The following is a 22,628-nucleotide window of genomic DNA, read 5'->3' as shown; positions in this document are numbered from 1 at the left end:
GCTGGAAGTTTAAGGGTTTTTCTTTGCTACTTTATATTAAAATAGGAAGTATTTAAAACACCACCAAAGGGCATACTATCATCTCAGAGCAGGACCACAACATCCCTGCCCAGTGCTACTCAGGCAAAGACATGCAATAAGAAAAGGTGAAAATGTGAGTGTTCAGATTGCAGTTTGGTTTGCTATTTGTTTCCTGAGTCCAGATGTGTAATTGTTTGCTTTCTTGTGCATGCAGGCAGAAATGAAGCTTTTTTTTTTTTAATTATTCCAAATATGCCTTTTAGAGTTTACTTTATAAGAGCACTACGCCTCATACTTTCACAGTCTAATCATGACTTCGGAATAAAAGATCACACTCTCAATAGTTCTGTATACTACTGTTACCATCTCAAAACAAAGCTCTGTGTTATGTGGAACCAAGACTACACCTACACACACACATACACACTGGGTTTTGTCACATATAGGATAACAGGATAAGTCAGTTAGGAAGGGACCACAGGAGGTCTCCACTCCAAGCCCTGCCCAAAGCGCGCCAGCTCTGAGCTCAGACCAGGCTGCTCAGGGCCTTATCCAGTTGGGACTTGATAACATCCAAGGCTGGAGACAGCACAACCTGCCTGGACCCTGGCTCCACTGCTGGGCTGTCCTTGTGGGTAAAAAGTTTCTTCCTTATAGTCAGTTTGAATTTCCCCTGTTTCAGCATGTGCCAGCTGTCTCTAACCCACCCTCCTGCTACACACTACTGTGAAAAGCCCGGCTGCACCTCCTCCATCGCCTGGGCTGTTGTTGGGCGCCCCCAAAGCCGTCGCTCCTCCCAGCTAAACCACCCCCGGTCAGTCCTGCAGCCTCTCCTCACAGGGCAAGGGCTCCAGCCCCACTGCCTCTGTGGCCTCCCCTCACCTCCCACCAGTTTCTCAGTGTCATTCCTTTATCGGGGACCCAAAGTGGAGGCAGTACCCAGGTGGCGTCTGACAGGTACAACACCCCAAGTGCAAGTTGTCTTGGCACATTCTCTGAGGAATTTCACAAAGCACCTATGTTTTTCCAGACTCCAGCAATACACCAATGTTTCACTTGTACAGATACAGTTATCTCAGTAAGACATACGAACACAAGCTACCTTTCAAAAAACCAACATAGTCTTTTAACAAACACACGTCTTTGAGACACATCTTCAAAATCTTTTCTTGTTTTTTAAAAGACCCCTTATGGTATAAAATGGCTGAGAATTTAACAGCATGTGCAATGCACCCTTAGAGAGAATCCCCCACCTCTCGAGTGTTAGATGACTCTCTCTTTTCTGAATTGGCACCTGCTTGGGAAACATGATTGTTTCTGCTGCAATGTGCTAAGTAAGCTCATCCAAAACAGCTTTAAACAAAAAAAGCTGTGAAACTTATGTTTCTTGCCAGTCAGCGAAAGCAGCACCTGGAAAGTGACATTAACACCCCACCGCATGTACACACATACATACATTGGTTCATACTGATGACGCTGAACAACTATGAGCACTCATAATATTGTAATTGTAAAGCAGAAAAGCTGCATGCACAATATTGCTCTGCACACAAAATTTTCTATAAGTGCTTGTGGAATTCTTGTATCACTGTAATATTTTAAACAAGTTAAACACATTAGTTTCAACACTGTAATTTGCCTTTACTATTTTCTGCGAAGTCTTTTACTCCAATTTTGTTCGCAATAACCTTGGAAGCTTCCATTTCTGAGTCCCAGGTCTGCTTCTGAACTCAGCAGGAGCAAAGTTTAAACCATGCACTACTCGGTGTTCAACAGAAAAGCCTTTTGTTTTCCAGTAAGGTGTGTAAATTTCAAAAGGCGGTAGCTTCTACGTGCATCAGTCTTTTCTGATCACAACTAGCCTAAAAGAGTACACAGATTCCTAACAAAAAGTAAGGAAATACTGTTATTAAAATAAAAGAGAGCTGTACACTGGCCCATGCTTACAACATCAGCTTGTCCATGGCACCTAAAAGAAGTCCTGTGCCTAACAAGAGAACTATAACTAGCCGAAGATCAAGCACTGTGGCACAAGACCCAGTGGCTTACCATTCAGGTTTCCCCACAAATGAAAGCACAAAAGAAGTCAAAATTTGGGCACAACAGAGGAAAAAAACATAAAACCATGAATTTATGACCAAAGAACTATTGAGCTACTGGAACAGAACCGTCACAGGATTTAAATCTGCAGCAGAAAAATAAACAAAACCTACAAATTCTTGGGAAGACATAATTACATCTATTGTTTAGATATGAGTAGTTATAGACTTCCCCATACATAACACAACTAAACATTATATTATTAACACCAGAGATCCATATGGAACAATAATAGACAGAGCACACAAGCCACACTGGAATGGAGGTGAACTGGATTAAGCCACAGAGTGCACCTGAGTAACTCAAAGGCAAATCATACATCAGATTTCAGTTTCCCACTGTTTCTAAATCTACTTTGGCTCTCACCAGGGTATAAAATTCTGTGGTGGAAAGGGTGAACATGTGCCAGCAGCAGACTTCCTAAACCACATCATCTCAGACTAACCCTGTGATTACAGGGAATTAATTTGAATTTCTGCTTCCAACTTAAAAATTGTTTACATCAGCTCCTAAATATCTCTTTAAATTGAATTGACATCATAACTAAAGAAACCTGAACAAGTCACACAACTCTCTTGTGGAGCCTGGAAATGTCATCACTCCCCGGATAACAGATAACAGAGTACTAGGACCATAGCATGTTTTTGCTCAACAGCATTTTTAACTCTCCATTTTTTAATTCTATGTACCTACTTATGTTTTTGAACTTTTTGTTTTGATAACACAACTTCACCCCTGCTGCAAGTCTTCAAAAGCACATTCCCATCTCATCTACTGCAGCACATAAACTGGTGAAACTACAGAAGACCAGTTTAAAAAAACAACAATTTATCTGATAAATGTCTTTACAACTTTTCGTAAGACTTGAAAAGTACTTTAGGAATAGAAAGAGAAATTATTATATTTACAAATTTAACAGCTTATTGAAAACAGAAATTATTTAGTGCCTATGCAAATCACCTCGACCTGTTTTTAATCTGGGTTTAAAACAGGTAAGAAGCAGCGTTTTGCAAGTCTTTAGGAATCCTAGTTATTAAACTGAACATCTGAAAAAAACCCAGGTTTCCAGTTCCATTGAACCCGAACACACTGAACAGCTGATGACCGGTATGCAGTCAATGATGAAGCCAACATAATAGACATAGGATAAAAAAAAACCTAACAGCTCCTTAATTTCCTGCCCATGGGCCTCCTTCCTCCAGGCCCATGTCTGCCCCCGTGAAAAGAAAGGGGAGCTGAGAGAAACCTGCACCTGACATAAAAGAACCCCAAACTTTTGTTAATAGTAAACAGATCTAGAATTTCCAGAGTTAATGAGCTCCCAAAAAAACATTTCAGTTTTCTCCCCTTCCAATTCCCATCTTACTCAAAACTAAAATTTAAACTTGAGCAAGAAACACCATTCAGTGATCTTCAGTGCAGACAGGCCAGATCTCTTAATGCTTTAGGGCACTGGAGAGAGAGAGTGCTCTGATCAGAAAAGGAACAGACCCTTCCCACCACCTTTTAACACTGAAGTCCTGCCTACACAAGAAACAGAGGCAATGGACTCCAGGAGTATCTGAAGCCATTCATCTGCTGCCAGAGGAAGGTTAACTGATATTATGGCCCAAAGAGAAGAGATGAACCAAAAGCAGTAGAGAAAAATCTTGACAAGGATCCACAGGCAACCTCTGCAGTAAAGTACAACAATTAGACACACTAGATCAAAGACGCTTAAAAAAAATAAATCACAATTCCCAGATTGTAATTGGTTGAGGGAATAAATATGACTGCTCTCACCAACCAGAATGATTAAGCATCATAAGTAAAAGTCCTATAACAGTTAAGCTAAGGAAATATGGGTTTCTCTTTCACAACATTTAAGATCAATATTATGTGAGATTAGCTTCAATCTCTGCTAGAGGTATAATTACTAAAAATGAATCGTTACTAAATCTGAGCATATGGTTGGTTGTAATTTATCATTTTTTCTCCTCTGTGTAAAAGGGCAGAGAGCACAGTGGAAAATGCTGACTCTCCAGTGATGAATTCTGAATGCAAATGATGTTATCTTTTACACCAGTGACATTTTTATAGCAATGAAAACTATGCCTTTCTCTCTATTTAAACAAAGAGGGATTAGATCTATGCTACAGAAAAAACCCCAAATCGACCCAGCAAGCCCAATACCCTTTCCATCTCCTTTCAGATGCCATTAACAGTGTAATACAGAACAACTGTAGACAGAGCTAAAAAATATGATCCAGTAAGCTGCAGGGCATGGCTATCTTCAGGGTGAGTAAGAACGCCTCAAGCTTCACTCACAGAGAGAGTAAGAACTAGTATGTCCAAAAAGCCCTTGGATTTTCCTCCTCTACCGACACATAAAGACTTCATCCAACCTTTCTGGTTGAGACAATCTTACTCAGCTGTATTCGGTGGTCAGTGTTGCACAGTCTTGATGCAACATATCTTTGATATAAGCAAGACAGAAGACGTATCAGCCAAGAATCAAGATTGAGAACACTCTGTATCTGTTGAAACTTCTGAGTCACTTAGTCCTCTTGTTTTAATAACTTGAAATGACACTGTGAGGGGAAAACCAAGTTTATCAATTTTGTTATGGAAAGCAAGGTTTTCAAGTGAGTTAAACTCTAGATTTTTGAATTCTTTAATGCAATCAAGCCACAGGTTGTGTCAGGTACACAGAAACATTTGGATGGTGTTGAGATCTCTTCAAGAAAATAAGGGTCTAATAGAATGTGAGAGAAGGCTCTTCAGCAAATATGCAGCTTTCAGGAAAACCCAAGTTAAACAAAAGACAGTAAAGTCCAGCTAGTTAGTCCGTTAGTCTAATTAGCTTCCTTCAGCTGAGAGAAGCAAGTTGCAGAATACTGTTTCCAGGAGAGATTGTTTCAAAGAAAAAAAGACTGAAGTAGCAGAATAGTACACATGTGGAGGAAAAAAAAGCCTCTAGGACACCTAAGCAATAACTTTTTCACTTCTTAAATGCATCTGTAACAAATCTAGTAGTTAGCAAGACAATTGAGCAACACATCTTAATCTAAAAATCTGTTTCCTACCTTCCCAAACGCAAATCCAAAAGTACAGAATCAACTCATTGAAACAGTACAGAAATAGTGCTGAAACCCCAGTAACTTCCTAGATTCTGTCATATGATCAGTAAAAGGATTTGTTCTGAGGTGCTTGTTCCCCTGAGAGCTTCAAGCTAAGGATACTCCCTCATGAAAAGCAATCATGGCTCAGACAGCATAAAAGTAAGAGACCTGATCATCCTTTAATTCATTTTATTTCACAAGTTTCAAAGGAGCTAAACCCAAGTTAAGCTGGAAAAGTGGGATAGATGGGATACAGGACTTGCTTACCTTTCATAGTATAACATGTACTTAAAAATGTACCACTGCCTGGCAACTGTAATACCTAGCTACTGAAAACACTAGATTTTACAATCCCTCCCCACCTTCATCCTAGAAAAATAAAAGCCTCAAAACCAACAGCTCTTATTTGAATTGTTATTTCGATTAGACTTACACTTTACTACATGTTTTTTGTCAATGACTTTTTCTAGAAAGGCTTGACAAAGGCAATATGCAAGATGTGGTGATGTTATTCAGACTGGGGAAGAATGAGAAAAATTCCAAAGTATTTGATTATGGGGGGCATATCAGCTCTTTTCCATCTGCTTCTCACCATTCAAAACAACTGAATTAACACTTTCTGGCTGCCATACCATAAGCTTCTTTTCAAGGACCTGATGTATGCCCGGATTACATTATTGAGAAGAAGGTTTTAAGTATTAGCTAGTTTGTCTCTTCTTTCTGAGTGACAGCAAGATATCACAGCCCATATCTGCTTCCATTCACAGAAATTAGGTAAGTGAGAGCATGTAAGGGCTGCAGGCTATCAAAACCGCGTGAAGAAGTAGTGAAATCCCACTAACAAAGAGATTTCATTTAAAGGTATAGTCACAGCTGAAAACTTAACAAAGTTACCAAAAAAAAAAAAAAAAAAAAAATCTTAGTGGTTTCAAGCTCCAATATTCCTGGAATTAAATACTACTTCAATAGATTTGAGCTTGTATCTATGAAACTTTAATTCTCAGGAAAAAAAAACCCACAAGAAACAAAAACTATGGAACAAAACAACAGATGCAAAGGAGGAGGAAGTAGGAATGCACAGATGTAGGTTACAGGAGATTAAAATTAACTTTTTTCTCCCCCCTACATGGACAGCTTTCTCTTCTTCTGTTACCATTTTAGCCCACATAGTAAGCCCAATCTCCTCTCCAACCACCAAATTCTAACAACACCTGCAGTTACTTTTACTTCTTCTATTTCAAGGACAAGCTGCTGATTCAGTCCAAATTTAAAAAAACCCCAAAGCTGCACAGACGAGCTCATGAGTTTCCAAAGGATTGAAGGAAAACTTATCCGCCACTTGCATTTTCTCACAGATTTGCAACTGTGTTACAGTGCTATACTGTAAAGACAACTCCACGGTCCTCTCCAAAACTACATGGAAGGATGTCATACATTTACTTCTCAAGCACAGTCCTGAGTGATCAGAGAAAAAATTCTCAGGCACATCTTCCACTGTTACGACCTTTCTGAAATGCTGTGGCCACTTGTCAGCACCAGAGTAGATGCACCACTAGGCACGAACACGCCAGCTGCAAGAGGCCTGTCTGGCTAGACCAGCACCCACCTGCATTTGACTGGTCTCACCAGACCTGTCTGCCTGTTCCAGGCTCCCCAACAGCAGAGTTTTTTCTAGCCCAAAACATTATCAATTTCTGCATCTTCAGTGACTTAGGAAGCAAGATACACCCTGTGCTCCTCCCCAGAGCCGATGAGAGAAAGGTTAGTTATTTAAATAGGGAGGACATCAACATCACTCCCTTTTCTCTGCACTGACGCAGATCCTGACTGAGACCTACTTTTCAGCACAAGCACATTTCCGTTAGTGGAACTAGCTGCTCCAAGGCGACTACACATGAAATCTGTTCCCCAGACATAATTAAACCCTAATGAAGGCTGGCATTTCTCCACATCTGCAGCTCAGAACAGAACTTGAAGAGTATTAGTAATTGCACTGTACACAGCTCAGGGTCCTCAGATCTGTCTCTCAAATGGCAGCTTGCTCAGAAATTACAGTCTGAGCAAGGGAGGTGGGAGCGATGCATGGCTACAGCCACAGGGGTCCCATCAGGTTAAGAAAAAAAATAAATCTGTTGATGCAAATCAAGTTAACCAGATCACACACTACTGCCAGATCATAATAATCAAGACCAGACGCATTCTGTCAAAACGACAAAGCTTTCCATACACTTGCCAATCTCTACCCACTAAGAAAAGAAACTTAACAGAACACAAATACACAGGAGAGAGTTCAAAAGAAAACAAATAAAATTGAGGGGAGTCACCCAAACACACTTTTCACATCCCTATGCAACATTTACAGCTAGAACCTCCACGCAAGCCAGTCCAAGTCAAGTAATACATACAATGGGAAGAAAGGATATACTGTAACAGCATTTAAAGATGCAGTCATAAGCAAAACAGAACATAAAAGATTTTCTAAACACATGTAGGGTGGCAGTTGTTGTCTTTTTTAAATTATTTGTTCCCCCTCACAGTGCTTTTGTCTCCCTTCCAAACAGAACTGACTTTAAAAAAAAACTTCAGATAGCTCATATTTCTGAGTAATGTTCTTCATGTAAAAGTAGGTTGTCTTCTCTTCTTATATAGCAACACTTAGATTTTCATAGAAGAGTATATTCCATTTAAAATATTTTTGTTATGCATTCTTAACCTTATCAGATCTTTTTATATTATTAACACATCCAAGTAGTGGAATTGACTTCCGGAGGGTGGACTTTGGCCTGTTCAGGACGCTGGTTGAGAGAGTCCCTTGGGAGACAGTCCTGAAGGGCAAAGGGGTCCAGGAAGGCTGGACGTTCTTCAAGAAGGAAGTCTTAAAGGCGCAGGAGCAGGCTGTCCCTGTACGCCATAAGAAGAACGGGTGGGGAAGACGACCGGCCTGGCTGAACGGGGAGCTCTTGCTGGGACTCAGGAAAAAAAGGAGAGTTTACCGCTTGTGGAAGAAGGGGCAGGCGACTCAAGAAGAGTACAGGGATCTCGTTAGGTCGTGCAGAGAGGAAATGAGAAGGGCAAAAGCCCAGCTAGAACGCAATCTGGCCGCTGTTGTTAAAGACAACAAAAAAAGCTTTTACAAATATATTAATGACAAGAAGAGAGCCAAGGAGAATCTCCATCCTTTATTGGATGCAGGGGGGAACATTGTCACTGAGGATGAGGAAAAGGCTGAGGTACTCAATGCCTTCTTTGCCTCAGTCTTTAACAGGCAGACCAGTAAATCCTCAGGGTACTCAGCCCCCTGAGATGGAAGACAGGGACGGCGAGCAGGATGAACCCCCCATAATCCAAGAGGAAGCAGTCAATGACCTACTACGCCACCTGGACGCTCACAAGTCTATGGGGCCGGATGGGATCCACCCGAGAGTGCTGAGGGAGCTGGCAGAAGAGCTCGCCAAGCCGCTCTCCATCATTTATCAGCAGTCCTGGTTAACGGGGGAGGTCCCGGACGACTGGAGGCTTGCCAATGTGACGCCCATCTACAAGAAGGGCCGGAAGGAGGATCCAGGGAACTACAGGCCTGTCAGCCTGACCTCGGTGCCGGGGAAGATTATGGAGCGGTTCATCTTGAGGGCGCTCACAAGGCATGTGCGGGACAACCAGGGGATCCGGCCTAGCCAGCATGGGTTCATGAAAGGCAGGTCCTGCTTGACCAACCTGATCTCCTTCTATGGCCAGGTGACTCGCCTAGTGGATGAGGGAAAGGCTGTGGATGTGGTCTACCTAGACTTCAGTAAGGCCTTTGACACCATCTCCCACAGCATTCTCCTCGAGAAGCTGGCGGCTCACGGCTTAGACAGGTGGACTCTGCGCTGGGTCAAAAACTGTCTGGACGGCCGGGCCCAGAGAGTTGTGGTGAATGGAGTTCAATCCAGTTGGCGGCCGGTCACGAGCGGTGTTCCCCAGGGCTCAGTTTTGGGGCCGGTCTTGTTCAATATCTTTATCAATGATCTGGATGAGGGGATCGAGTGCTCCCTCAGTCAGTTTGCAGACGACACCAAGTTGGGCGGGAGTGTTGATCTGCTCGAGGGTAGGAAGGCTCTGCAGAGGGACCTGGACAGGCTGGATCGATGGGCCGAGGCCAACTGTATGAGGTTCAACAAGGCCAAGTGCCGGGTCCTGCACTTCGGCCACAACAACCCCATGCAGCGCTACAGGCTTGGGGAAGAGTGGCTGGGAAGCTGCCTGGAGGAAAAGGACCTGGGGGTGCTGGTTGACAGCCGGCTGAACATGAGCCGGCAGTGTGCCCAGGCAGCCAAGGTGGCCAATGGCATCCTGGCCTGTATCAGAAATAGTGTGACCAGCAGGAATAGGGAAGTGATCGTGCCCCTGTACTCGGCACTGGTGAGGCCGCACCTCAAATACTGTGTTCAGTTTTGGGCCCCTCACTACAAGAAGGATGTTGAGGTGCTGGAGCGTGTCCAGAGAAGGGCAACGAGGCTGGTGAGGGGTCTGGAGAACAAGTCGTATGAGGAGCGGCTGAGGGAACTGGGGTTGTTCAGCCTGGAGAAGAGGAGGCTGAGGGGAGACCTCATCGCTCTCTACAACTACCTGACAGGAGGTTGTAGCGAGGTGGGTGTCGGTCTCTTCTCCCAAGTAACAAGCGATAGGACGAGAGGAAATGGCCTCAAGTTGTGCCAGGGGAGGTTTAGGTTGGACGTGAGGAAAAATTTATTTACCGAAAGAGTGGTTCAACATTGGAACAGGCTGCCCAGGGAAGTGGTGGAGTCCCCATCCCTGGAGGTATTTAAAAGACATGTAGATGAGGCACTTAGGGACATGGTTTAGTGGACATGGTGGTGTTGGGTCGACGGTTGGACTCGATGATCTTAGAGGTCTTTTCCAACCTCAATGATTCTATGATTCTATGAATTATAGCAGAGAAAAGCAGCAACTAAAAATGGCAGTTGTAATGTAAAATACATTTCACATGTATAAACTTAGAGGAAGAACAGTACAATCTGAAATGTTTCAATACTTGAAGAAATTAAAATATTTAGGTATTCATCTATTAGCAGTTTTCTCCTTTTTGCTTGCAGACAGTCTGAGAGTCAACGGCTCCTTTCACTTATCCTTGGAAGTTATTATTAAGGCAATGTATTTCAAAGACACTCATGACCCTTTCCCTCCAGGAAATGGAAGCCCTAATTATTTTGCTTTATTATGTTTTATAAAGAGAAAATAAGATGCCTCTTAAATGTTCCATGAAAACTGGATAAGAGGGATTCTATAATGCCAGGGAGTGGGATATTTGAAGTTATTCTGCTTTATCTTTTTATTCCTTTTCAAGGAAGGACCATCCCTCCTACAACAGAATGCCTTTCTCTTCTGACATCCAACCTCAAGTGTGGTATTTAAGGCTCTATTCTCTAGTGGTATTTAACTCAAATTAAAAGCCATGCTGGTCTGGTCTCTGCTATCCATCAGGCAAAGGAACGGTTTGGACCTCTCTTCAAATATCTGACCTTTGCATAAGTGACCTTATAAGCATACACATACTGATTTCCCTTTTCTTTGCTGTACTACAGCATCATTTTGTTTTTAATTTCTTAAATTCAGGACAAAAGTACTGAGGATGTGATCTCTCTCATGGAAACATGCTTTAAAATGAAGGTAGGAAGCCACTGAATTAACTTTAAATATGGAAGTGGATTTAAAAAGCGATGAAAGTATTTAAGAATGATATATTTCTCACAGCTCTGTAGGTTGCTACAGGATTATGTTAAGATTATCACTTTACTACAGAATTCAGCACTGTTTCAAATCAGTCAGGCAGATAGCTACTGTTGGTATTAAGTTACATGGACTTCTCTGGACAAGTAAAGCTTTTAGCTCTGTAAAAGTTGTAAAAACCCATGGTGATCAGTAAATCCAACCTCCTAAAAAGCACAAACCATTATGACCGCCTAAGCTCTCGCTTGCTTGAACTGCAGCATAGACATATAGAAAGACCTGCAATTTTCTAAGTTTGTCAATCCCCAACACCCATTCTGTTATCCTACACAGGACTGATGTTAAGCTGCCACGCTACAATTACCCAGTCATTCACTTTACCTTTTAAAATATTAGCACAACATAAACTTCCTTACAGCCTTCTGGGACTCTGGCATTGTTATAATAGCTATTGAAAACTAGGAGTCCAAAAGGCTCTTCCACCACACCCTTCTGAAGATGTCAAATCAGTTACCTGAATAGAACAATTTTTATGTACAAAAGCAGCTGGTCAACAGTAGGAATTTATCACGGCCAAGTTTCAAGACTTTCGAACAGGCCAGTTTCTGCAGACAGTTACTCGTGCAGATCCTGAGCTCAAATACACAACATCAAAGCTCTGGAACTAAAAGCGAGTCACTACAAGCTGCAGTAGTGTTTCAAAAATTTGATTAAAGCAGGCAAATGATTAAAAAAACCCCACAGTCAGTCCTGGGAAAACACTGTTTGCTCTTTCAGACCTATGACTGGGGTTTTGGCTTTTCTGAAAGTCTCTGAACTTCTGACTCTCATCAATTCTAGGGGAAAAAAAGTCTAGAAAAAAGGGAAGGGAGAGGAAGGGGAGGGGAAAGGAGGAGAGCAGCACAGAAAAAAATCTGCAGCTTGCAAGAGTGAATAGATTGTCATCTACACTTGTCAGAGCCAGTTTCTCAGAGTGGGTCTACATTTGTGGTTTAGTGTGGATCTGAAGTACACTTTTGAAGGGCAACTTCTGATGGCCCCCATGCGCTGCACTTCAGTGCACATTGCAGAGCAGACTTGGGAGATCACATAATGGATTTCTTTCAAACAACAATCAATTGGCAGAAGAGAGGTCCAGGAGTGCACCTAATTTGTTCAATCTGCTGGTGAGCATTCAGGCACAGGACCAGTCCAGAGCTAACATGATATGAGACTCCTCAAATGTGCGTAAGGCTGTACATTAGGTCCTTGGTACCAAACATTTGGTCCTACAGATCTGCTCAGGCTGCAGCTAAGTCAGGGACACAGCAGTTCCACAGTGTCCTGGTTTCGGTTGGGATAGAGTTAATTTTCTTCCTAGTAGCTGGTACAGTGCTGTGTTTTGCATTTAGCATGAGAACAATGTGGATAACACACCCATGTTTTAGTTGTTGCTAAGTCGTGCTTACACTAGTCAAGGACTTTCCAGCTTCCCATGCTCTACTGACTGAGAAGGCTGGAGGTGCACCAGAAGCTGGGAGGGGGCACAGCCAGGACAGCTGACCCCAACTGGCCACAGGGATATTCCATACCATGTGACGTCATGCTCGGTATATAAACTGGGGGGAAGCTGGCTGGGGGGGCCGCTGCTCGGGGACTGGCTGGGCATCGGTCAGCAGGTGGTGAGCAATTGCATTTTGCATCACTTGTTTTGTATATTCTTCTTCTTATTACTATTATTATTAGTAGTAGTAGCAGTAGTATTTTATTTTATTTCAATTATTAAACTGTTTTTATTTCAACCCACGAGTTTTCTCACTTTTACTCTTCCAATTCTCTCCCCCATCCCACCAGGGCCGGGGGGGAGTGAGCAAGCGGCTGTGTGGTGCTCAGTTGCTGACTGAGGTTAAACCACAACACACAGAAACATTTGCCTGATAATATCAATCATAATTTCTAACTTATGTTCACTCTTTTAATCACACATGAATATTTTCTCTCAGATGCTTTTTCACTAGCAGGATGGGGAAAATAAAGAAAAGGAAAGATAAAAACATTACAGACACAGATGAAATATTTGAGAAACCAGTATATTCTGGTACTTGCTTGCATACTCAGATGGTTCTTACAAACTCACAGAGTCAGAAAAATGTTGATTGGAAGCGACCACTGGAGATCATCCAGACCAACCAGCTCCTCAAAGTGGAACTAACACCAATACCAGACCATGCTTCATCTGGCCAAACCTCAAAACCCGCTGCAGATGGATTATTCCACCATCTCTCTGGGCAACCTGTTCTGGTTTTGCACTAGCCTTACAGGGAAGAATTTTTCCATTATGTTCAATCTAGATATGCATTACTATCATAACTTGGTGCAGCTGAAACATCAGAATTGATCTTACCAACAAATTCCTCATTTGTTCATGTAATGTGCCTGTTCATAAGAGTAAATATGAGCTTGGGAAAAAAACATCCAGACGACCAGGTGACAGAAGAACTTAAAGCAAAAAGGGAGGGTGAAGGGGCAGCAGAAAAGAAGGGGAATACGACACACAAGGTGTATTAACAAGGCAAGAACTGCTTCATAATAGTGCCTTCTGCAATTATCTCTCATTCAAAGAGCTGCAAGTAACCTAGCTGAAGATCTGGCATTCAGTTTTAAAACCTCGCCAGTGGTATATTTTTTGATTGTTTAATTTAAATTCTTCTTTACTCTTCACATTAGTGTTTGGACTCCTCCCGCAAAAATAAATACGCTATGAGAGTCAATGACACTTGCTTATTATTAAATCCATGGCCATGTTTTGCTTTCATTTTCTTTGCATGTGTCCTGGTATTTTTTGCCTTTAAAAATATTTTTTAAAAATGCATTAAGAATCGTAACAAAACTACATAAGCTATAAAGAAAAATAAGAAGCCTTGGGAAAAAAAGAAAGAGGGAAAATTGGCATCTAACTTCTTTAAAGGCTATTTAGAAATTCATTTTTTTAACTCCTGAATATATTGTGAATTTCATTGTATGGGATCATTAGACATTGGCTAAGATTTATCTGGTGGCACTGAAAAATTTCAAAGAATCACATTAACCTAATTCAGTTAAAAACAGACTTCTGAATGACTGTTATTTTAGACTGGAATTGTTAAGTGAAACTACAGCGCTAGTATCTTTGCACACATAAAATGTGCCCTAACCAAAAGACTGTAACTTTCATGTAACCACATTTGAAGATGCTATTAACCGATTCTTCTTTTATGTACCAGGGTGTAGTGGGTTGACCTTGGCTGGATGCCAGGTGGGATAACCTCTCAGCTGGACAGGGGGGAGAAAAATATGACAAAAGGCTCGTGGGTCAAGATAAGGACAGGGAGATCACTCAGCAGTTACTGTCATGGGCAAAACAGACTCGACTCAGGGAAATGAATTTAATTTATTGCCAATCAAATCAGAGTAGGATAATAAGAAATAAAACCAAATCTTAAAACACCTTCCCCCCACCCCTACCTTCTTCCCAGGCTCAACTTCACTTCCGAATTCTCTACCTCCTCCTCCCGAGCAGTGAAGGGGAACAGGCAATGGGGGTTGCGGTCAGTTCATCACACTTTGTCTCTGCCACTCCTTCCTCCTCACTCTCTTCCCCTGCTCCAGCGTGGTGTCCCTCCCACAGAAGACTGCCCTCCACGAACTTCTCCAACATGGGACCTTCCCATAGGCTGCAGTTCTTAACGAACTACTCCAGCGTGGGTCCCTTCCACGGGGTGCAGTCCTTCAGGAACAGACTGCTCCAGCATGGGTCCCCCATGGGCTCACAAGTCCTGCCAGCAAACCTGCTCCAGCATGGGCTCCTCTCTCCACAGGGTCCCAGGTCCTGCCAGGAGCCTGCTCCAGCACGAGGTCTCCACAGGGTCACAGCCTCCTTCGGGCACATCCACTTGCTCTGGCGTGGGGTCCTCCATGGGCTGCAGGGGGACAGCCTGCCTCACCATGGTCTTCACCACTGGCTGCAGAGGATCTCTGCTCCGGTGCTGGAAGCACCTCCTCCCCTTCCTTCTTCACTCACCATGGTGTCTGCAAGGCTGTTTCTCTCATATATTCTCACTCCTCTCCCCCAGTTCCTGTTGTGCAGTGTTTTTTTCCCCTTCTTAAGTATGTTATCACAGAGATGCTACCACCATAGCTGATGGGCTCAGCTTTGGCCAGTGGCAGGTCCGTCTTGGAGCCAGCTGGCACTGGCTCCATCAGACATGGGGGAAGCTTCTGGCATCTTCTCACAGAAGCCACCCCTGCAGCCCCCCGGCTACCAAAACCTTGCCATGCAAACACACAGGGTACAAAAGTACAGTGGACCAGTTGTACCAATGTAACACTTTAGTTATGATCAAGAATGCACTTTTCACTACTTGAAGAACAAAACAGCTTCCTGAGTTAGTTCTCTTATGCTGTCATTCCTGAAAGGTAAGCACTAGTCTGCATGCATGCACACAGATTTTTTCTTAGGACCAAGTGGACCAATGATCTTGCCTGACCTCCTACATATTACAGGCCAAAAAAATATTCATCCTGTAATTCTAGAGCAACTCTGTCTACATGTTGGTTTGTTTACAGGCTCCTAAGCGTACTCACACTACTCCCTAAAATGACTAATGGTGCTGGCAAGATGAGGCTGCAGCACAGTCTAATGACTCTTCCACCTGTACAAGCACAAAATTAAGGCCTTCAGAGCAGCCTTGGAGCAATTCTCAAAAAAACCACCTACAAGTCTTAATAAGGCATTGTAATTTGCCAAAAGGGTCTGATCTAACACTTCTCAACACTGCACTTCTGCAAGTAAATTTACCTCTGAACCACTGGAAGAAAACTGCTTCAAAGAACCATAAAACTAAGGAAATGCAGTAATGTCCAAGAGATAAAATTCACCTCTAAACCAACTGCACCAATTGCTCTGTCACTCTCTCACACACACACACATCTTTAGGTAGAATGAAAGAGCATGGCTCATTGTGCAGAAATTGAAACAATTTATGATGCTTTGCCATGAGACAAAACTATGCCACTCAAAACTCCTCCTCAAAACTCTTTCTTCTCTTACCTGCCAGATTTATGCTGGCTCAACAATCACTGATTGGCCATCAATGGATTTTGAAAAACATGTTAAAAAATGTTTTCTTGTGAGTTTCAACTTTTGCATCTCTTATTCTTACTGTGGTACTTCTTGCATGAAGATAGAGTCAGAAATTCCACTTCAGGTCCTACCAAAATAATCTAACACGGTATCAAAAAACAGGCTGCACCTTTCTGAAAGAAAAACATCCACCACTAGTTGAATGCTTAAAAGCAAAATACTTTGCCACACAAGTTATCCCAAGCAGCTTTGCAAAAAGACCAAACATTTAAGAAAAAAACAAAACAAAACAAAACAAAACAAAAGAAACAGAAAAGGCACAAGTAGAAAAGACTTGTCCATGAAGCAGATTAGGGCTAATGACAGTGGTTTTTTTCAATATTACTTAAGATTTGTTCAAAGGTGCATGTCTTTTTTAATAGCACTTACTTTTTTAAAGCAGTGTTTGAATCCTTTTTCTCTTCTGTGTGTGGTTTTGAGCTAAGAAACGCACACGGATAACTGCTTTAAGCTAAGCAGATCTCACTTTTTGTCAACCAAGATTACAGTAGTGTGTCATCTGGCAAGAAGAACAAGGTAACACTGTCCACCAGGTCAAGTCCCCAGGTTATGATCCTTGTAACAACATGGGGGGTTGGACTAGATGATCTTTAAAGGTCCCTTCCAACCCAAACCATTCTATGATTCTATAAAAAAAAGAGCTAAAACTAAGCTCAATGCTGAAGATGTAGCTTCTGTATCTCTATCCCAGACAAAGGCCCTCTTTTCAAGCCTGCTGATTGGCTTTTCCATCCACTGGAAACTTATTTTTTATAGCTAGCTGCATCACAAGAGGGATTGTTAAATGTGTAAACCTCTTCCAGGAAAAAATGGAGCAATGTATGAATCTGTATTCAGACTAGGAACAGCCAACACGAGATTTACCTATAATTTCTGCTAATATGTAGGAATGAGCCTTGCAATTACAGACATTTCTGATGTGATTTCTTTGTAGACTTATATTTATCAAAAGAAAAACTAAATTCCAAAACTTATGTGACTCATTTCCTCCTGAGTCATATTTTCAGAATTATCTCCAGTAACAAAGTAAGATGTTCCATATAAAACTAAATTTTTTACTCTTTGACTTACTAACATTCAGCTATTGTAAGGCTCAGTATGAAATTTGGTTAAAATATCTATACACCAACCACTTCACACACTGTAAGAGGTATCAGCCCCAAAGTGGAGATAAGCAGCAGGTCAAATCCACATTAATCAAAGCATACACGTGCAAACCTCAGATCAGGCTGGAAGGTAAATGTACGAACCAAAGGACAAGTGCGTAACAGGTGTTTGGAAGGCACTGGTCAAACCATTTGACATCAGAAGGTTATTTTAATCCAATGAGATAGGCATTCCAACACATACAGAAAAAGTTGCAGGACACTATGGATCAGAGAGTGGGAATGGATCAAATGATGTCATGTCCTGACTCCTCAAAAGCAGTTCCACTGAAGTGGAACAGACCATTCAGATTTTCCTGCAAACTTTCCAACAAGGGATTTTGCAGAGCAAAGATGCAACAGAGGGACAAACTCCAACATCACAAAACCTCTAACATTCACACGGAAAGGAATCTCACTATGCCCTGCCATGCTGCTCTCTGGGCATGTCTTTGCAAACTCAGCATATTTAACTGTAAGCTACTCACAGCCACAAACATGAGAAATACTACAGAAGCAAACACACCCCCACCAAGCTCTAAGGTGGAGGCAAGCATTCAAAACCTTCCTCTTAAAAGCAGGTTACAAAATCCCCAAAGGGTAAAAATAGCTTTTCCTCACATAGCTCAAACTGGACTGGAGAGTCTGGCAATAGGTTTTTGCACCCCCGGGTATGATGCCAGAGTATATAAAACAATACCAGGTATTTAAATCAGACAGTCTGGAAGCAAGCAGCAAACATTCTGCATCAGTTATACTGGTGTGCAAATTCATCGAGGAGAACGCAAATTAGTACCTATTAGGATGATTATTTTCTCAAGGGGACAGTGTGTAACCATAAATGGAAACACTGAAAGCTAGAAAAAGGTCAGCAATAGAAAACTGTGCAGATAAACTATGACCTCAATTCTTTTATCGACTATAGAAATGGACCTAAATAACAGCAGCAAAGCAAGATTCCCAACTCTGCATACGATTCCAAGCACATCAGAACAAACATGAGCATTGTGTTGCACGCGCAAAGCAAGATACACCTTAGGCAAACACCTGCTCTAGCAAAGTTGAGAGAAAATACAAAATAGATAAACCTAACCTAACAGCAAAAACCTAACAGAAGAAAATCCCTGTTGTGACAGAAAAACTGCTATTTTATAAAAAAGAACACAGAGAATCCCTTTCCTTCCTGAAGGTTCAAAAAACCCCCAATTAATTTTTGTATTATGATATTTAATTCTGTATGGTTTGGGAATAACAATACCAATGATAATTCAGGTAACCAAACGTTGAGAAGCTGAAATACAGATTTATTTTTCAGCTTAGAGGAGTAACAGCATGCAGACAAACATTTTAAAGCGCTCATCCAGGAAACCTGAATATTACAAAAAAATGAGAAAAAGTTCAACTCAAGGCACGACAAAGCAGAGTCAACTGCAGAGTCAACAAGCTCAAGACCGATAATCCATACCTACTGCAAAGAACTAAGCCACTGGAAAACGTTAAAGGAAAATATGCAAGAGGGCATTGGTTGGGACCACACAGGGAAAAACAGCATTTGAGTAACTACAAAACACAGCAGCTGAAAGCTGCTGAGCAGTGAAAATACGATGGCTGCCTTGGCTCTCAGCCATGGCAAGCGCAGCTAAATCCCATCCCCACACATTCCCCGCAGGTCCCAGAGGGGTTGGCTTTGCCAGTATCAGGCTCTGTAGCATCACCACCCAGGTCTTCCTCACCTCAGACCCATTCCTGCATTTTAGAAAACGCAGCTGTGGCTCTAACCCTTTGCTGCCCGTTTTGCCCAGAGGAATCTGAACACCTCAAAATAACAGTATTAAAGAAATGTGGAAACAAACTATTTCTGTCTTCCTCCCCCCATCCCCCCAGTAAAAAAATAATTCTTTTGGTCATATGCCAGGCAATTCTTCCTATGCATACACACATATGGGGAAAGATGGGTCCCTTCTGCGAGAGCTTAGCTGGGCAGCGGGTTCAGGAGAAGTCCATGTCCGGACTGACACCTGCAGCACCGGCTGGCATAGTGGCATTGCCAACCACAAACCTAAGCACTCTGATGATGGTATCGAAGGACCATCTGCAAGCACATTAGCTTCCCCAGATTTCCTGGGTGGGTTTTTTGTTGTATTTCTTTCCAACAAATCACACTTTCTAGCCTTTTCGTCCCAAGGCCTGCATTTCTCCTGTCACCGCACAAAAAGCCCCTGCCCAGGCAGCTGCACTGCTCTCTCCTGGCAGACCCCAAAACCACCCACCCCGTGTCCCCTAAGCGAACCCGAGGCTACCCACAACTCTTCAGCTACACACTGCCATAACTGCTTCTAGGCTCTAAGCTTCCCAGCACAAACACTTGCCAAATCTGAGTCATAATTTAAGAAGAAGAAACCACCTCACTTCCCCCCCGAGGTAGCTACTGCAGTTGCTCTGTACGGGGTGCAGTGCCCAGGCGCTGGCAACAGGGCCTGTGGGGCGGCCCCTGTGAGGAAAGGCCTGGGCTGCCCCGTGCCGGACACAGCCGGTTCGAACCGGCTCCTACCGACCCACCTCAGCCGAGATGGCGGCGCCTCGGGGAAAGCCTGTTTAGGAATGGGCAAAAAATATTGCACGGCAGAGGAGTGAGGAGAATGTGTGAGTGACAGCCCTGCAGATACCAAGGTCAGTGGAGAAGGAGGGGAGGCGGTGCTCCAGGCGCTCGAGCAGACATTCCCTTGCAGCCTGTGGAGAGGAGCTCACGCAGGAGCAGGTTTTCTGGCAGGAGCTGCAGCCTGTGGGAGTCCATTCCTGAAGGACTATACCCCATGGGAGGGACCGACACTGGAGCAGTTCATGAAGGACTGAAGCTCGTGGGAGGGACCCATGCTGGAGCAACTCATGGAAGACTGCAGCCCGTGGGAGGGACCCCACGCTAGAGCCGGGGAACAGCGTGAGGAGGAAGAAGTGGCAGAGGAGCTGTTACAGACTAACCACAACCCTCATTCCCCATGCCCCTGTGCCGCTCAGGGGGGAGGAGGTACAAAAGAGTCAGAAACGAAGGAGTGAAGTTGGGCCTGTGAAGAAGCAAAGGGGTAGGGCAAGGAAAGTGTTTTTAGTTTTTGTCTTTGTTTCTCACCATGCAACTCTATTTTACCTGGCAATAAATTAATTTTCCCCAAGTCAAGTCTGTTTTGACCATGACAGCAACTGGCAACCAATCTCTTTATCTCAACTTACAAGCTTCTCCAGTCTTATTTTCTCCCCGCTGTCCTACTGAGGAAGGGGAGTGAGGGGGGGGGGGGCCTGGCAGCCAGCCAAGGTCAACCCACCACATGCTCACCGAAAGAAAAAAATTATTGAGAAAAAAGTATTAACATATATTCAACTCTCTTTAATTCAATACAGATATGGGGAGAACCAGCTTCACATGAGTAGGTAACCGGCCTCTTCTCTGCAGTGTTCTCAAGACCAAGCCTTCACAACCCTTTGTTCAATGCAGAAAAAAACACATCTAGATTAGAGACTGCTAACAGGTACATGACTTAAAATTATGGGAAAGGGTGGTAGGGTGGGGAAAATACTCAAAAGATTTTTTTTTTCCTTCTGAGTTCTTTCAGTACTAGTAAACAGGTGGTATTTGTAAATATGATACAAAAATATCAACAGAATTGAGATTTCAGAGGTGTGTTGTTTTTCCAATCGTCCAACTATCTTGGCACTGAAAAGCCCATTTTACAGACTGCCATGTAGGAATAAATTTAAAAACCCCTCTGAAATCACCTTACCTAGCTTATTATACAACAGCAACATCAGTGATTTCAATCCTCAAAATCCTTATCTACACTCTTGCCTGTTTTTCTGAGGGCTAAGTCTTGTCTTAAAATCTAAATGGAGTACGGTTTGCTTATACTTTTGTATACTTTCAGTTTTGAAGACAGTTTCCATCACGAGACTCTCAAACACAAAGTGTGACACCTTTCTACCCAATGTAGGACTATGAAAAAGGTAAAGCCATTGTACCTTCTTACCATAATATATTCAAAAGCAGCATAGATGAGTAGCCACAAACTCCTGTGGTTCTTGCAAGTTTCATGACCATTCTCCCCTCCAGGCCATTTTATCATAGGTGGGAGAACTTCCATGCAGAATTGCTTTGCGTTTCTGTAATAGAAAGTTTCTCTATATTTTTTGATGCAGCAAAACACAAATACCGTGATCTTTAGTACTCTCAAAATCTTTTGGGGCTGCTCCATGGTACTAGTGACCTTCATCTGCCTCAGATGGCAACATATGGTTGATACCTTAATAGAACTGCAAAAGGAAGTAAAAAAGTCAGAACTTTCAGAATTCAAAATTAAATAATAATTTTAAGCTCAGATTTATCCTTTCCTTCTATAAGAATGCAATGTTTTATATCAGTTAAGTAAACTGTCAAACTGCAGGCATCATACACTGTGCTAAAACCAGACATGATCAGCAATATAGACACTTACTGATTTCTTACTTACAGGATTTTTTAAAAATAGATGCATTACTGAGAATACCAAAGATGTTATTTTTGTCCCAGGAAGTTAATACTGGTAAAACTAACAGCTTACACTCAAGCTAGAGTTAACATACTGACTACTGAGTAAAAGTTTCTTGACATCTTCTGGAGCTAGGCACAGAATTCCACAGAGGTCCAAAATCCTAACTTTAGTTCAGTTTTTCTTGTAAGGAACATCAGATTATACAAAATGCCAAGCTGATGTCCAAATCTGATGAACTAGTCAACAATGTCTCAGTTAAACTAAATAATGTATTATATCTGACTTTCGTTGTAATTTTTTCTACAAACCATTTTGCAGTTTGTAAAGGCCAACATGTTTATTAAGAATTATTTTCATGTAAGTTGTTACATTGTTATGTTTTGAGTGTCTTTTCATTAGCAGTGTAAAGAATAACTGGTGCAACTTGCAAATCATTGATATATTCATGCAACTGGAGCAAACTAACAATCTCCTTGACTAAAACCCACATACTTGTCCTTATTCCAATACGCGGTATCTGGTGCACTGAAATTGTCAGTATATTAAGTTTTCAGGAATAAACGTCACCCAGTTTGCAAGAGGAAATCAGCTTCAAAATCAGAAAAAAATCAGAAATCAGCCCCTCACTACAAGAAGGACATCGAGGTGCTGGAGCATGTCCAGAGAAGGGCAACGAGGCTGGTGAGGGGTCTGGAGAACAAGTCTTATGAGGAGCGGCTGAGGGAACTGGGGTTGTTTAGCCTGCAGAAAAGGAGGCTGAGGGGAGACCTCATCGCTCTCTACAACTACCTGAAAGGAGGTTGTAGCGAGGTGGGTGTCGGTCTCTTCTCCCAAGTAACTAGTGATAGGACAA

At 42.5% G+C, this 22,628-nt stretch overlaps 1 protein-coding gene across 4 annotated transcripts in view; it reads right to left on the bottom strand.

Moving 5' to 3' along the window:
• Window positions 1-22,628, bottom strand: part of APBA1 (amyloid beta precursor protein binding family A member 1) — a 104,709-nt gene that overhangs the window by 46,198 nt on the left and 35,883 nt on the right. The window contains exon 2 of one of the 4 annotated variants that reach the window (XM_076362473.1): window positions 21,275-21,407. The exons of the other annotated variants lie outside the window; for them this stretch is intronic. The gene's annotated coding sequence lies outside the window, so the exon portion shown is untranslated. The remainder of the gene's footprint in view (window positions 1-21,274; window positions 21,408-22,628) is intronic. 4 annotated transcript variants of the gene reach the window in all.

The sequence above is a fragment of the Aptenodytes patagonicus genome, chromosome Z (genome assembly GCF_965638725.1).
Source record: "Aptenodytes patagonicus chromosome Z, bAptPat1.pri.cur, whole genome shotgun sequence".
NCBI lineage: Eukaryota > Metazoa > Chordata > Aves > Sphenisciformes > Spheniscidae > Aptenodytes > Aptenodytes patagonicus.
This window is presented reverse-complemented; position numbering and strand designations above follow the sequence as displayed.